We start from the raw sequence: 15282 nt of genomic DNA on the forward strand, positions 1-15282 counted from the left end.
AGCAAAATATAAAGATACTCAGTTGTATGAAGCATACAGGAAGCCAGCCACCTATAACCCAAACAGAGCAACACTCAGGCATATAATAATTAAAATTCCAGAAATTCAATACAAGAACAGAATATTAAAAGCTGTCAGAGACAAGAAAGAGACCACTTACAAGGGAACACCCATCAGAATTACAGCAGATTTCTCTGCACAAACCATCAAATCACAAAGAGCATGGGGGGGAATAATTCAAGCTTTGAAAGATAATAATCTCCAGCCAAGATTGATATATCCTGCACAACTATCCCTGGAAATTGATGGAAAAACAAGGTGCTTCCAGGATGAAGAGGAACTAGGGGAATATGCAACCACCAATTCAACTCTACAGAGAATACTGCAGGATATTCTAAAAAAGAAAAATACAAAGAATCCAGAAATAGTGGCAGAGAGGCCACAATGAATGGAGCAGAAAACAAAATGAAGAAGACAAACTGACAACTAATGACATAAAACGAGCTCAACAGAAATGAGGCCGAGAAGATTGGATGATAGGAACAGCTATTTTGAAGAAAATGATGTCTTAATAGGTAACACTGATTTAGTATCATCTTGTTTTGAAGTCTCATCAAGCTTTTGTTCTTCTGTCTCCATTGGTCTAAACAGGTTGTATCTTATTGGATTTTATTATGTATGATAGTATAAGCAAAAACTTTTAAAGACAAGGAGATTATACAGAAACCATTGTTCATTTTCTGTTAGTTGATTCTAAATACCCTGTAATGCTGTCATTCTCTTGAATGGTTTTACATTGTTTTGATATATTTGATGCTACAGTGTATGAAGTTATACTCAAATATTTCAAGGAAAGAGACAATATGGTAACTACTTTTATGTCAGGATTATCTGGTGGTGAAACACTATTCTGCTTAAATGGTTATGTTTTGATCTGCACTCTTTTATCTCAATCTCCACTCCATTATTTACTTTTTTATTTTTATCCTTTTATTTAAGGGAAAAATAAATAAAAATAGCAGGATATATTATAGTAACCCACTTTGACTTTCCATTATCTCAATTTAAAGCCCTGTATTACTCTCACCATCTTGTTTTTGACTGATGTTCCCCTATTCTGTTTTGCTGGATAGTATCAGGTTCGAAAGTTTAGGCAACAGCTGTGAAGATAATGAGATTCATTATGACGCCCATTCTCGTTGACTTTTATCTACTTTTGAAGACCTACAATGTCTCCAATGGTTTGGTTTTGTTGGTTTTGTTCTTTACTGTTTTGTTCAATTTTATTATAACTAATGATATAGGCAATTCTATTAGAGATAGCGGGAGGCATTATGGTAACCATTGTTGAGCACCTTGTATTATGTTTTTACATTATCTATTATGTCCACCCCTTTGATTTGACCGACTCTGTTCTGTTATGTCACATTTGGTTTTACTCTGTTCCAAAAAAGTAATAAGAACCGTGGGAGCAATAAAACTCAAAATGTGTAATAGTCATTGTACAAAAGAGAGGATAAGAAAGTGCTCTAAACTATATAACTGCATGTATATTTAAGTGTATAAGATAAAAAATGATATCACTGAGTTTTGTTGGATCATTGAACAGAACTGTTTGCAGTATCACTGTTGGAATGTCCACTTTACAAGCTTTAATTTTATGACTTGAACAATCATTTCTAAGATGACAATATGTAATCCATTAACTAGTGATTTCCTACTGTTTATTTTTTTTCTGTAAACCAGTATAACTTGTACCCTTTCTCTGCTTTTTTTTTCTCCTTAAATAAAATTTTAAAAAAGAAAATTGTCACCCCAGTTGTGATACATACATCACGTTCACATTTTCCTTATGGCTCCTTACAATTGCTTTCTTCCATCCTAAGCAATGCATTTGCTTTTCGTCTCTGGGAAACACTTTGTATTTTCTAGAGGTCACAGGTCTGTAACCACCCTGGATGCAAGGGTTTTTTCTTTTTTTCTTTTTCTTTTTTTTGGATTTTGTTTTTGTTTTCATTTTGGGAGAGCTGGTAGGGTTAATTCAATCCTCATAACCATGTTAGTTTTCCCATGTGCTGCTCCTTGTCAGTGGCTGAGCCATCACATCCCACTGTGTGGATGAACCACAGATCCTCATGTGTCCTTCAGTTGAGGCCCTGTGTTGTGTTTCCAGTTTTAACCTTAAAAATAAAGTTGCTGCAGTCATTCTTGTGTTGGTATAGCTGTAGCCCTGATTTCTCAGGGGAAGATACTTAGTGTGAAGTTGAATATTTCAGGTCTTGCATGTTTAACTCAGATTTTTTTAGTTGTCTTTCAAAGTAGTTGTTCAAAGCAGAGTTAAGATTTCTGGCTTTTCCTATGTTTTTGAACCCTGTTCTTATATTTTCCAGGTTTTTTTTTAGTTGATTTTATAAAATTTACCTAAGGAAAGGTTATTTCTATTGCATAAAATTCAGCATTTTTTGCCTTTAGATAGAATTTTAAAGATGGAAAAACCCCCAAAATACTGTATATATGCAATATGTAAATCACTTATAATTTTAACATCACAAAACTTCTGTTATGTGATGATTAATCTTCATTGTCAACTTGACAGGCTTGAGAGCTGTCCAAGGGCTTAGTAAAGTATACAGGTCATGGAGGAATCACCCTAGGTACTCCATCTAGTCTGTAGCCCCTTCCTCCCTGGCCCTGTCCCTCTCTGCTCTGCTTCCTGGCCACCATGAACTGAGCAGCTTTGCTCCATCACATCCTCCTGCTGTGGTGTTCCTGGCTTGGAACCAAGCAAGACTGAATCCCCTGAAAGCATAAGCCAGATTAAATATCTCCTCTTCCCAGTTGTAGGTCTTGGATTCTGTGTCCTACTAATGGGCAAGCTTGACCAAGACAATTGTATTTATTTTTACATATGTGCTTCAACCTAGACAGCTTTTATAGAATTTACCATAATGTCACCCTTACTTTCAGTTCAGATGTGGGAATTGTTTTCATTTGTCTTTTATCCTTTTAAATGAGATGTGTACAAACATACTGATAAATGTATTCTTTCATGAGTTAGAACTTTTGTAACTAATAAAATTAAAGTATTATAAAATGTAAATATTTACTTACTTTTATGCTTCCATTTATATTAATATCCAGAACAGGCAAATCCTTAGAAAGCACAATAGTGGTCCATGGCTGAGCATGGGCAATGGAGAATGACAGTTTAATGAACCTAGGTTACCAGTGGGCATGGTGAAGGTGTTCTTTACCAGGCATGATGAGGGTCTCATATCCCTGAGTGCGTGAAATGACACTGGGCTGTGTGCTCCAGAACAGATGCTGAATTTTAGATTGAAAATTGCCTTAATAAGAAAGAACCACAGATGAGGAGTCTCCTAAACCCCCACCACAGGCCTTTAAATTGGGACCCCACTGAGGACAGCACTGGTCATGGAGACCTTTCCCAAATGCTTCTCCTACTCCCTCCTCTGCTCAGAATGAAGCCATCAGAGATGTGTTACCGAGTGTAGGTGAAGAATCAGATGTGCATGGTCAGTAGACTGGAAGTTTCAACTTTAAGTTCTGTCCTTTGAGTAATATATGGGATGTGTGTTATGATCAGGACACAGGAGACTATTACTCATCAAAAGTGAACAGAATGTCACAGAATTGTTGCTGAATCCACTCATCTCTTCTGTCCACTTTATCATCTCCTATCTGCTGTCTAAAATATATTAAAATATGCACAACACAAAATCCACTGCTTTAGTCAGTGAGCAGTTATGTGTCATTAATAACATTTACCTTGTACAATTATCAGCACCATCCTGCTCCAAAACTCTGTTTCCGAACTGAAACTGTGAACTCTCCCATTAATAAGTTACAGAATTTCATTAAAAATAAACAGTAGGAAATCACTAGTTAGTTACATACTGTCATCTTAGAAATAGTCGTTGAAGTTACAAAATTAAAGCATATAGAAGGGACTTTCAAATAATGAGACTGCAAACAGTCTTGTTCAATGATTCAACAAAACTCAGTAATATGGTTATCTATCTTATACACTTAAATATATATGCAGTTATATCTTTTAGAGAACATTCTTTTCCTTTCTTTTGTACAATGACAATTACACATTTTGGGTTTTATTACTCCCACAGTTCTTATTACTTTTTTTGAAAAAAGTAAAACCAAATGTGACATACCAGGACAGAGTCAGTCAAGCCAAAAGGAGGACATAATACATAATGTAAAAACAAAATACAAAGTGATCAACAATGGTTACCATAATGCTTCTTGTTATCTTAAAAGAATAGCCTATATCATCAGTTATAATAAAATTGAACAAAACAGTAAAGTGTAAGACAAATAAAACCAAAACATTGGAGACGTTACAGGACTCCAAAAGAAGATAATAGTCAACCAGTATGGGCGTCACAATGAATCTTATTGTCTTCACAGTTGTTGCCTATACTTTCAGACTTGGTACTACCAAGCATAAGAGAAGAGAGGAAAATCAGTCAAAACAAGATGGTGAGAGCAATACAGAGTTTCAAATCAAGTTAATAGGAAATCAAAGTGGGTTACTATAATATATCCTGCTATTTTTTATTTATTTTTCCTTTAATTAAAAGGATAAAAATGAAAAAGTAGATAATAAAAAGGAGATTGAGATAAAAGAAGGCATAACAACAAAACAGTGCAGGTCAAAACAACACCATTTAAGCAAAATAGTGTTTCACCACAAGATAATCTCAACATAATAGTAGTTACCACAGTGCCTCTTCCCTTAAAAACTTTGGATATAACTTCTTATACTGTGGTATCAAACATATCAAGACAATGTAAAACCGTTCAATAGAATGGTAGTATTACAGGGTATTTAGAATCAACTAACAGAAAATGAACAATGGTTTCTGTATAATCTTGTCTATAAAAGTTTTTGTTTATATTATCACATATAATAAAATCCAATAAGATACAACCTGTTTAGACCAATGGAGACAGAAGAACAAAAGCTTGATGAGACTTCAAAACAAGATGATACTAAATCAGTATTACCTATTAAGACATCATTTTCTTCAAAATAGCTGTTCCTATCATCCAATCTTCTCGGCCTCATTTCTGTTGAGCTCGTTTTATGTCATTAGTTGTCAGTTTGTCTTCTTCATTTTGTTTTCTGCTCCATTCATTGTGGCCTCTCTGCCACTATTTCTGGATTCTTTGTATTTTTCTTTTTTAGAATATCCTGCAGTATTCTCTGTAGAGTTGAATTGGTGGTTGCATATTCCCCTAGTTCCTCTTCATCCTGGAAGCACCTTGTTTTTCCATCAATTTCCAGGGATAGTTGTGCAGGATATATCAATCTTGGCTGGAGATTATTATCTTTCAAAGCTTGAATTATTTCCCCCCACGCTTTTTGTGATTTGATGGTTTGTGCTGAGAAGTCTGCTATAATTCTGATGGGTGTTCCCTTGTAAGTGTTCTGTTTCTTTTCTCTGATGGCTTTTAATATTCTGTTCTTATATTGGATTTCTGGAATTGTAATTATTATATGCCTGGGTGTAGCTCTGTTTGGGTTGTAGTTGGCTGGGGTTCTGTATGCATCATACATCTGAGTATCTTTACCTTTTGATAAATTAGGGAAATTCTCCTGCATTATTTCTGTGAATAGCTTTTGTAGTTCATTTGTTTGAGTCCCTACTTCTTCTTTTATGTTCTTAATTCTTAAGTTATAGATCCTCTTATCATCTTCTAGTCTTTGTATTATTGCTGTTTGTTTCCTTGTTATTTTTAAGAAGTGTTTCATTTCATGCTCCCACCTTACAAATCTTTCTTCCAGTTATGACAATCTATCCTTAGTTTCTTTCAAGTTGATATGCCAGCTTTCAATAGAATTTTTAGTTTCCTGGTAATGTCTTTGAACCCGCTTCACATATTCTATGTTTTCTCTGTTTTCTCCATCAAACAATTCTCCCCTTTTTTTCTGTTCTTCTATTCCACCATCTGTTTTTTCTTGGGTGGTGCTTAGCATTTCTCTAACTATTCTACTTATTTCTTGCCTTATTTCATTAAAAGACTTCATTTTTGCACTCGTCTATGAGGCTCCGTAGATACCGTTTTATGTCTATAGGTGCCGTGTTGGATATTGCATGTTTTCATTCTTCATTCTCTTTTGCATTTACCTTTCCTGGATCAGTGTTCTCAGGATTGGGGACTGAGGACCCTTTCTTGTTGCTCCCTTTTCCCATACTTTTCATTCCTTCCATACAAGCATATGTAGGAGGCCCAGTTTTTTTTTTTCTTTCTCTTTGTCTGTTACAGTTTGTTTGAATCTGCCAGCTAGGTGTTCCCGCCCACTGCAGTGTACTAGGGAGACCCAGACCTGGGCAGCCTCTGCTTGGCCCACCCCTCCAGGTCAACCTACTGAATGCCTCACTGCTAGGGTGCACCACCAGGCACAAGGACCTGATTTGGGATAGCCTCCTGGATCTTAGTCCACAGCATCACAAGGCCAAGCGCTCTCCACCACTCCCGCTTGAGAGGAGAATATGTGACTAAAGTCACTGCTGGGCCCTGTTCTGGCTATTCTGCTCATTCCCAAAATATCCTCTGTTGGAGCCTCCTAGTCTATGAAAGGTTCCCCATTTATCTCACTCATCACAGGTCGATGCAGGGTTCCCTGCCAGTCTCGCCCTCAATGTCATTTGGTTCAAGGATTCCAGCTCTCAGAGCTTTCATGCATCTCTCTCCCTGCTATGCGGACTCGGATGCAGTAGTGGCAGCAGGAAATTCAAATCATGGCTTCCAATGGTACGGAATCCAGCTTCCACACTGAGATTTTATCTGTTCTGTTATAGCATCAGGATTGCATTTCCAGTTGGTTTCTCTCAGCTTAGTTCATTCCTGGGTCGGCAGGATACATCTCCCCTCACATAGGACTCCTCAAATGGCACCGCTCCTGGATTCTAAACTGGTAAACTCAGAGAGCCTCCATGGCTGCTGTTATTTGTCCTCCATGTTCTCCCAGAAGTCCTGTTTCCATGTTTTGATTCATGGGAATAATCCTGTCGTGAACATGGGAATGCAAGTGTCTGCTTGAGCTCCTGATTTCTTTTAAGGTCTGCTGGTATAGAATTGTTTAATCACAGCATAATTCTATAGAATTTGGAGAAGACAGCTACGTTGTTCCCTACAGCAACCAGACCATTTTACATCTCCACCAACAGGACATGATGTTTGGGTTTCTCACTTTAATCTTCTAGACTAAAGTGTGGACAGAATCTAATCAAGTTGCTGGCACTGATCACAGGCCTGGGGAGCCTCAGACTACACTTCCCCTGACTGATTCGTGTGGCACATGGGTCAGTAGGAACAGAGAAGGACTGGACCCAAGCTGCACCCAAGCTAGGGTGGGTTCTGCAGTGATGTGAACTCTTTAGGGACTGTCCCCTTCTACACTACAGTAACTAGTAGTTTTGTGAACCACACCTTGCAGCTCCCCACTCCCCAGTGAAGCCCAGATACCCCACCAAGCTTGCCTTTGCAGGTTGAGTGTATGGATGCTCCACTTTCTGTGTTTTAGAGGAAAGAGTTATATGAATCAGCTTTTGCTCCTTCTCAGTCAGCAGAGCGCTGATTGGCTGAGTCCTGAACTTAGTTCCTGACTTTCACAGTTCCCAGGGAACTGATGTTGCAGCCTGGGGTCTGCCTTGTGTGAGCTGGATGAACCAGACCCTGTTTGAACGCCCTGTCCATGCCTGAGACCAGATGTCTAGAGGCCTGATGGGAGAGCTGGGAATGGAATCCTTGCCCCTCCAGCCTCCTCGATTAGTGATGGGAAACCTTTTAGAGACCAAGGGCCCAAAACCAACTTAATTATTGCAGTGACAACACTGCAGTTAAATCTAAATACTGAACTTAAGTTTTAGTTTAGAAAAAACAACACATCCAATGACATATTTTGTCTTGAGAGAAAAACATAATCACAAAGCTTTCAATGATACAAACAACCTTATATTGAAAAGTGAAAGTGTGCATTTGGTATGCTTTCACACAATGTTATCTTTGCTGGTGTGTGCATCTGATAATTTCTCAAAGGTTGGCTCATACTGCACTAGTTTCAGAGCAATACATGTAATACTCAAGTCATCTGTTATTCTGTTTCATGTATCAGATTTAATATAATTCAAAGCTGAAAACAGCTGCCCACAGCAAAAGATGATCCAAAGTAACACAAGCAATCCTCAATGCTTTCATTGAATTAAATTTTTTTGTCTTTTTGAGACAGGGTCTCATGGTACAGTTCACGCTGGCATTGAGCTCACTTTGCAACCCAGACTGGTCTCAGATTTGCACCAATCATCCTGCTTCATCTTCCCAAGTGCTGGGATTAACCATCTGTGCCACAACCATGGCTGATTTAAACTATTTTGCAGAAAATTCCACACTTCCAGGATTTCATTTTCATTTTAAAGATAATGAAATCCAACAAAGCAAAACTAACAGAATAAACTCAATCAAAGCAAAGTCGTGAAGTTAGTACAGAACTTCAAAGCAGGAAACTAGGAAAACAACAATGGCTACCATAGTATATCTCATTATCTTCACAATAGTTGTCTGTTTCATAAGATATAGCAAAATCAAACCAAAAAAAAAAAACAGAATAAAACTAATCAAAACAGAAATTGAATAAACCAAAGCAATTAATCAGAACAAAGCAAAACTGTGAGAACAATATTGGATTTCAAAGACAAGATAGAAGAAAATCACCCATATTTGCTAGATTGCATACTCTTATCGTCACAGTAGTTGCTCAGAACTATGGTCTCAGAAATGCAAAGTCAACCAAACAATACAAGCATTCAGGTGCTTTTTTGGACCTCTGTTGCTATCCACTCAGCCTGTCTTCCCAACCAGCCGCTTGCTTATGGGAGAGGGAGGTGTTGATTCTCAGCCCACATGCCTGTGGGCTCACAGGGGGGCTGAATTTTCTCTTCCTGGTCCCTGCATGGCTTGCACAACTTACCAGAAAGCCTGGCTGGCTGGCTTCTTGGTTGGTTCCTCCCAGTAACAACATGGCCCATTCTATGGAGGCATTGAGTTTTCTCTCAGGATTTCATTTTCAGAACTACCAAATGTGCTGTCTTTTATCATCATTTCAGACTCTGTCTTTTCAAGTGTTTCTCATATGTCATAGAGTTTACTTTTCCAAAAAGGTTTTCTTGAAATTCCAATAACTCCATTTCCATATTTTGAAAATCTAACCTGTGTTACCATGAACAATCAAGTTCTTCAAATTTGGCTTTATCTGGAGAAGAAAAAAACACAGTGTTAGCTGGGTGTAGTGGCTCATGTCTATAATCCCTGCACTGAGGAGGTGATGCAAAAGGATCCTTGCAAATTCAAGGCCAGCCTGGGCTACAAAGTGATCTCAAGGCCAGCCTGAGTGACACAGCAAGACACGGTGTCAAAAAATGAAAACAAATAAACAAACCCAGTTGCTGTCTCCATCTCACAGAACTGTGAAAGTCTGTTACTAAAATTCTCCTTTGGGACTACTACAATGATAGCAAATTGTTTATAGGTTTCCTGAAGGTTTGTAGGATTGTCAGCAAGTGTTGTAGAATTTTCTAAATGCATGTTTAGATTTGGAAAATAATTCAGCTGACTACATTCAAGATCTCTTTGAAAAATCTAAAGTGTACCATAAAATCTATGACAACCCTGAGATTGTTATGCCAGGCCACATCACTGACCTGTGGATATTTCTGTCCTTTTTCATTCATAAACCGGCTTTCTTCATCTAAGCAGCTGCAAATCTCCCCAGACTCATCCTCTGCTCACCCCTGGGGCACCATTATACCTAAGTAAATCATTACACTGGACAATATTTTGCTGTGCACAGTGAAATCTAAAATCAGGCACCTGTCAGATTATTTGTTTTAGAATGATAATTGTGAGAACTAAGATACCAGGAATAGTTTCACAGTTTTCCTTCTAGAAATTCTCACCTTTCAGTTTCACCAAGTTTAGCAACACTTTTCTGGCTGGTATCAAAGTGCCATCTGACACTTGATGTACAGCACCCAGCACTTTCACCACACAGAGTGCACAGTGCTGCCCCACTGTGTGCAGTCACTCCAGGGACTCTCTTTAGGCCATCCTGGGGTGATCTTCCAATATCCATTATCAGTTTTTTTCCCCCTTGTACACATTTTTTGCTTTATAAGGCTTGGTGTCTACAAACACATAAAATTTTTTTAAAAATGAAGACCCAAATAAAAACTTACCCCTACACCAATAATAGCTAACACTATTAGTTAACACTAAATAATTGGGTGTTGCCTGAATGAATAATCTATGGCAGTGATTTTCAGCTGGACTTTCTGTGAAATTTTCTGGCCATCAGAACAAGGAAGCAATGTTTTTCTGACCACCATCTTTTGGCTTGCTCTGAGTGCATTTCCTACCTTATGGAGCTTTGGCTAACATCACAGAGAGGACAAGCAAATATATTTTTACCCAAGTGTGTATATATATATATATATATATATATATATATATATACACAAATACAAATGTATATCTTTGACTTTGTTTTCTTAAATTCTTCACAAACAACTAATTATGATGGTGAATTTATTATGCCAGGGGGACAGTTTAACATGAAAGGAGTCTCAGTCTCTTAATTATAACCTCCCTTCACTAAATTTTAGATATTAAGTTTCAACTTTTCATAAGAAGACTCAAAGCTAAAATCTTCCATTAGTAAAAACAGATGTACTGAAACTCACACTCAGTGTGGGCAAAGTCACAGACCAAGCTTCAAGTGCCCCTTGACAACAGGCAAAGAAAGAATTTGGACAGGTACAAGTCAAGAGCTTCCCAGTAGACCAGCAGTCACCAAAAGAGCTGAACAAGTCTCCTTTTGTGACTTCAAAGGGAGAATGACCATCTTAACACCTTGATTCTGATTTTGAGTTCCCAGACCTTTAAAGAACACATTTCTGCTGTTTTAAACCATTTGGTTTGTAGTTCTTTAAGCTATCTCTGGAAAGCTACCTTAACAATTCATGGGGTGTTAGGCACTGTACCAAGTACAGCAGGCAACAGTAGAAAGTAGCCAAGACCCTTCATTGGGGGAGCCAGACCTGTCCCCATCCATCCTTGGTGTGAAGACAAAGCTCTTTTCCCAGGGAGTGCATGGTCAGGCATCATAGCTCAGCCCTCTGCTCATCTCCCTGTCAGGTTTTGTGCTTTGACATCCCTTACCCCACTTATAGTTAAAAATTTGGAAAAACTGAGATCTTTTGTGTCATCACACAGGGCATGGTGCTCAGTGCCTATGCTGAATTAGGATCACAGTGGTCAGGCACACACCTGCACACCTACCTTCCCTCTAAGCTGTGAGGACAAGATGTCATGGCTTACTAAGCCGAGTGCCCTGCACATGCTAGGCAAGAGCGCTGCCACTGAGCAATGTGCCCAGCACTGTCAGGGATTTTTAACATCACTTGTATTACAACAGCAAGGTGCCTGACACAAGTGCCTAAAGACTACTGAAAAAAGAGGTTAAGGGCAAATTTAACTTGGCATGCTACTGCATGCCTGGAGACCCAGCTGCTCAGAAAGCCGAGGCAGGAATATAACTCAAGCTTATGAGTAAAGCTTGCCTCTCATAAAACAATAAATTTCAAATAAGCACAAGAGATCATGCTGAGGTCATGAATATACTCTATGGTGTGGGAAATGCACAGGCAATATCAGATAATATAGAAGAAATATGTATAACCTCAATGCCACTCATTGAGTGGGTATATATATATATATATATATATCCACTAAAAAGACATGTAGCAGTTCATCACCACAGAACTTATAGTTGACACAAACTAGCAATTACCCTAAAACCCATCAACCAGTGAGTAGAAGAGACCAGCCAAGAGAAGGAACAAATCAAGGTGAGAAACACAGAGCCATGAGAAGAAAGACATCCACAACTACATGAAACAGGTCATAATGTAATGGCTTTGTGAATGAATCGATGTGTAAAACTCACAAATACAAAGATAAGTGAAAAAGTCAGACCCTCAAAAAACACAAACTGTAAGAGCACATACAAGGATATAAATGCACATGCATATGTATAACTGATGAAAAAGAACAAATTAAACTCTGGATAAGATTTATCTGAGGGGACGAGAGAGGAAGCAGCCGAAAAGAGCATAAGAGGTGGGTGTTCATTTCATGTATGAAAATTCATTGAATTCAACATTTTTCTTTATTATTCCTTGTTACCAAAGCTTCACTTTCCTTGTTGCCCTTTCTACAAACTTCCCAAAATTGACTTGCTTCTCCCTCTACACCTCCTGCCCATCTGTGAACTACAATGCTGGACTAGAGGGCTCCTGATGCAGCTGGTCTGAGTGAGAGGGATGGATGTGGGTCAATACTTTTGGAAGAAACAAAGCCAGCCAACAAGTCAAGGCTTTTCAGTGTGCAAAAACCACTTTAGGGGCCTTTTGTTCAATCACACAGCATCTCTCAGACCCAAAACCCACATGTGGTCTCAAATAGAGTGGGACAAAGTCATCAACCTAGTCACATCCCTCTGGTCGCCATCTCTCTGAGGCACCCTAAATCCTACCTAAAACTCTAGTTTAGAGTCACCAATGTGATAAGATGTCTTTCTCACATCCTACATCTTAAAAGAAAAACTTACAACCTTGGGAAAAGAAATGTATTTAATATACCTGAGATTAGCAATCATTAATTTCAATGCCATTTAAAAACTTTGCATGCATTTACTTAGATTTGACACTTAAGGCAAAACTTTGATTTTTAACAGACATCTGTAGAAATCTAATAAGTATAGAGTACAGTTTTAATGTATATATATATATATATATATATATATATATAGAGAGAGAGAGAGAGAGAGAGAGACTCATTAACCAATACAATTGTATCTTATTTATGCAATAACAAAATGCTTATTTAACAAATTCCAGTACATGTAGATTAAGCTTTAAGTGCCAGGACCAACTTTAAAGAGATGTAAAAATATTTTACCACTCTTTAACCTTTTGATGTACACTGTGCGACAGAGAGTACCTGTTATTTTTGTATGCACTAAATGTATGCAATCTTAAATGTACCTGAGATTCTCCTGATCTCAACAAAAACTGTCCTGGAATGGGGACAGAACATTCAACCACCAAAGCAGTAGGCAGCTGCTCCCAGGGCTTTTCTTGCATTAGTTCAGTCCAGAAGTTCCCACAGTCCTCTTTACCTCCATTTGCATCCTGTTTCTGTTGTCAAGAAGTTTCTAACAATATTCAGACCATCCTGAGAGAGGCAGGTGCCACTGCAGGGGTTGAACAGTGGAGGAGAGAGAACTCCACAGGCACCTAGGAAACTTATGGATGCACATCTGCAGAGCAGCTGCAAGTCAGGGAGCTGACAACACTAAGAGGATGAGCCAATTGGATACGAAGGGTGATCAGACATCAGGGATGGAGGCTTCAGCCAACTGCCTTAGCAGAACACTTGATAAAACTGTACAATGCAGATATGAACACAGAAGCCAAAAAAGAACTCTGCGTGAAGAAGACGAAATAAATATAGGTTGAAAAATTAAAACAACACTGAGATTCCACCTCACTTTAGAAACAATGACCATGTCAAGAGATCAACCAATAACAAATGCTGGAGGGGCTGTGGGGAAAAGGAACCTTTTCCACTGCTGGTGGGGCTGTAGACTGGTGTAGCCACTGTGAAAATCACTGTGGAGATTCCTCAAAAACTAGAATTACAGGTCCCATTTGACCCAGCTGTGGATAACAAATTAAAGTAAACTAGTTTAACTTCTGGTCATCACAGGGCCCTCATGCTATGCTAAGCCTTATCACTGTTTGTACTAGAGGAAGTATTATAGATGCATTGTGTTTAAGGTACTGAATGCAGAACCTTGAGTCTCAGTGGAATCCTGCTGGGACAGGACAACAAGCTTTGCTAAGATGTGTCCAAAGGACTGGTAAATGTGAAGGCCAGGTAGAGCCAGAGATGGTCCCTGGAAAGTTAAACAATTAGTTACCACCTATCTGACCTTTATCCTTCTCACATTTGCAGCTGTTCTTCTTAAAGAAAAGACTGATAAAAAGCCAGAGAAAACTGTACTTTGGGCTCAGTCCTAGAGGCTGCTGCCCCTCCCTCATCCAATAAGTTGGTCTATTGTTTTCTTTTCATCACCATGCCTTGTTTTGGGGACTTGTCTCCTCATACACTCCAATACCAGCTCTAACTCTTCTGAGTGTTTCCCAGAAGAATTAAAAACATTGTATCACAGTACTATATGTGTGCCCATGTTCATAGAACATAATTTGTAACAGCCAGACTTGGAAACAACATGAATGCCCATGAAGTAAAGAATGAATTAAAAAGATGTGGTATTTTTATATAATAGAGTAGTAATCAGCCAAAAAGGAGGATTAACTTGAGAACTTTATAAGTAAATGGATGCACCTAGAGACCATACTCACAAAGGAAATGAACCAGACATGCATATGTAAACATCCAAATGTGTACCTAGTTTGAGAAGCTGAAATAAATTATATATATATATATTTGTATATGTATATTTATATTTATATTTGTATATGTATGTATATATATATATATATATATATATGATAGGTAATAGTCATATTACTGAGTTCTTTGAGTTCACTTAGGAGATATGTTTATGCTAACATTGCTCAGACAATTAAATGCAGACATATTGTACCTTGAGTAACTCATTTAAAGATGACAGTATGTAACATATTAACCATTCTTACCATGTGTTTATCATGTCTTGAAACTTTATTTTACTTTTTCCTCTTTAAAATTAAAAAAAAAGAGGGACTAGGGATAGCTCAGCAGCCTAAGCAACTGCCTTGCAAGTAGGTGGTTGTGAGTTTGATCCCCAGTACTGATTAAAAAAAAATTAAAAAAGAAAGAAACATAGGTTAAAAGGAGATCCCTCCAAAAATCATAATTTAAAAATTTCATTTATAGGAAAGAACTCCAGCTTCAGGATACAAATTTGTCCAAAGTTACAATGTCTGTTTTTCCTTTCTCAGAAACACTCAAAAAAAAAATCCAGTGTCTTAAACATAAAATAAAGCTTTAAACTTGGCCTTCTCTTGCCATTTACCTAGAAAATGGGCCATCACCTGTCACCAGTAAGTTGACCCCTGCTTTCTATAGATTCATAAATTCCATAGATGTCCATCCCCAGAACACAGAAGCACC

The sequence above is a fragment of the Cavia porcellus genome, unplaced genomic scaffold (assembly GCF_034190915.1).
Source record: "Cavia porcellus strain 051 isolate PalLab524CR breed Dunkin Hartley unplaced genomic scaffold, mCavPor4.1 scaffold_34, whole genome shotgun sequence".
Lineage (NCBI taxonomy): Eukaryota > Metazoa > Chordata > Mammalia > Rodentia > Caviidae > Cavia > Cavia porcellus.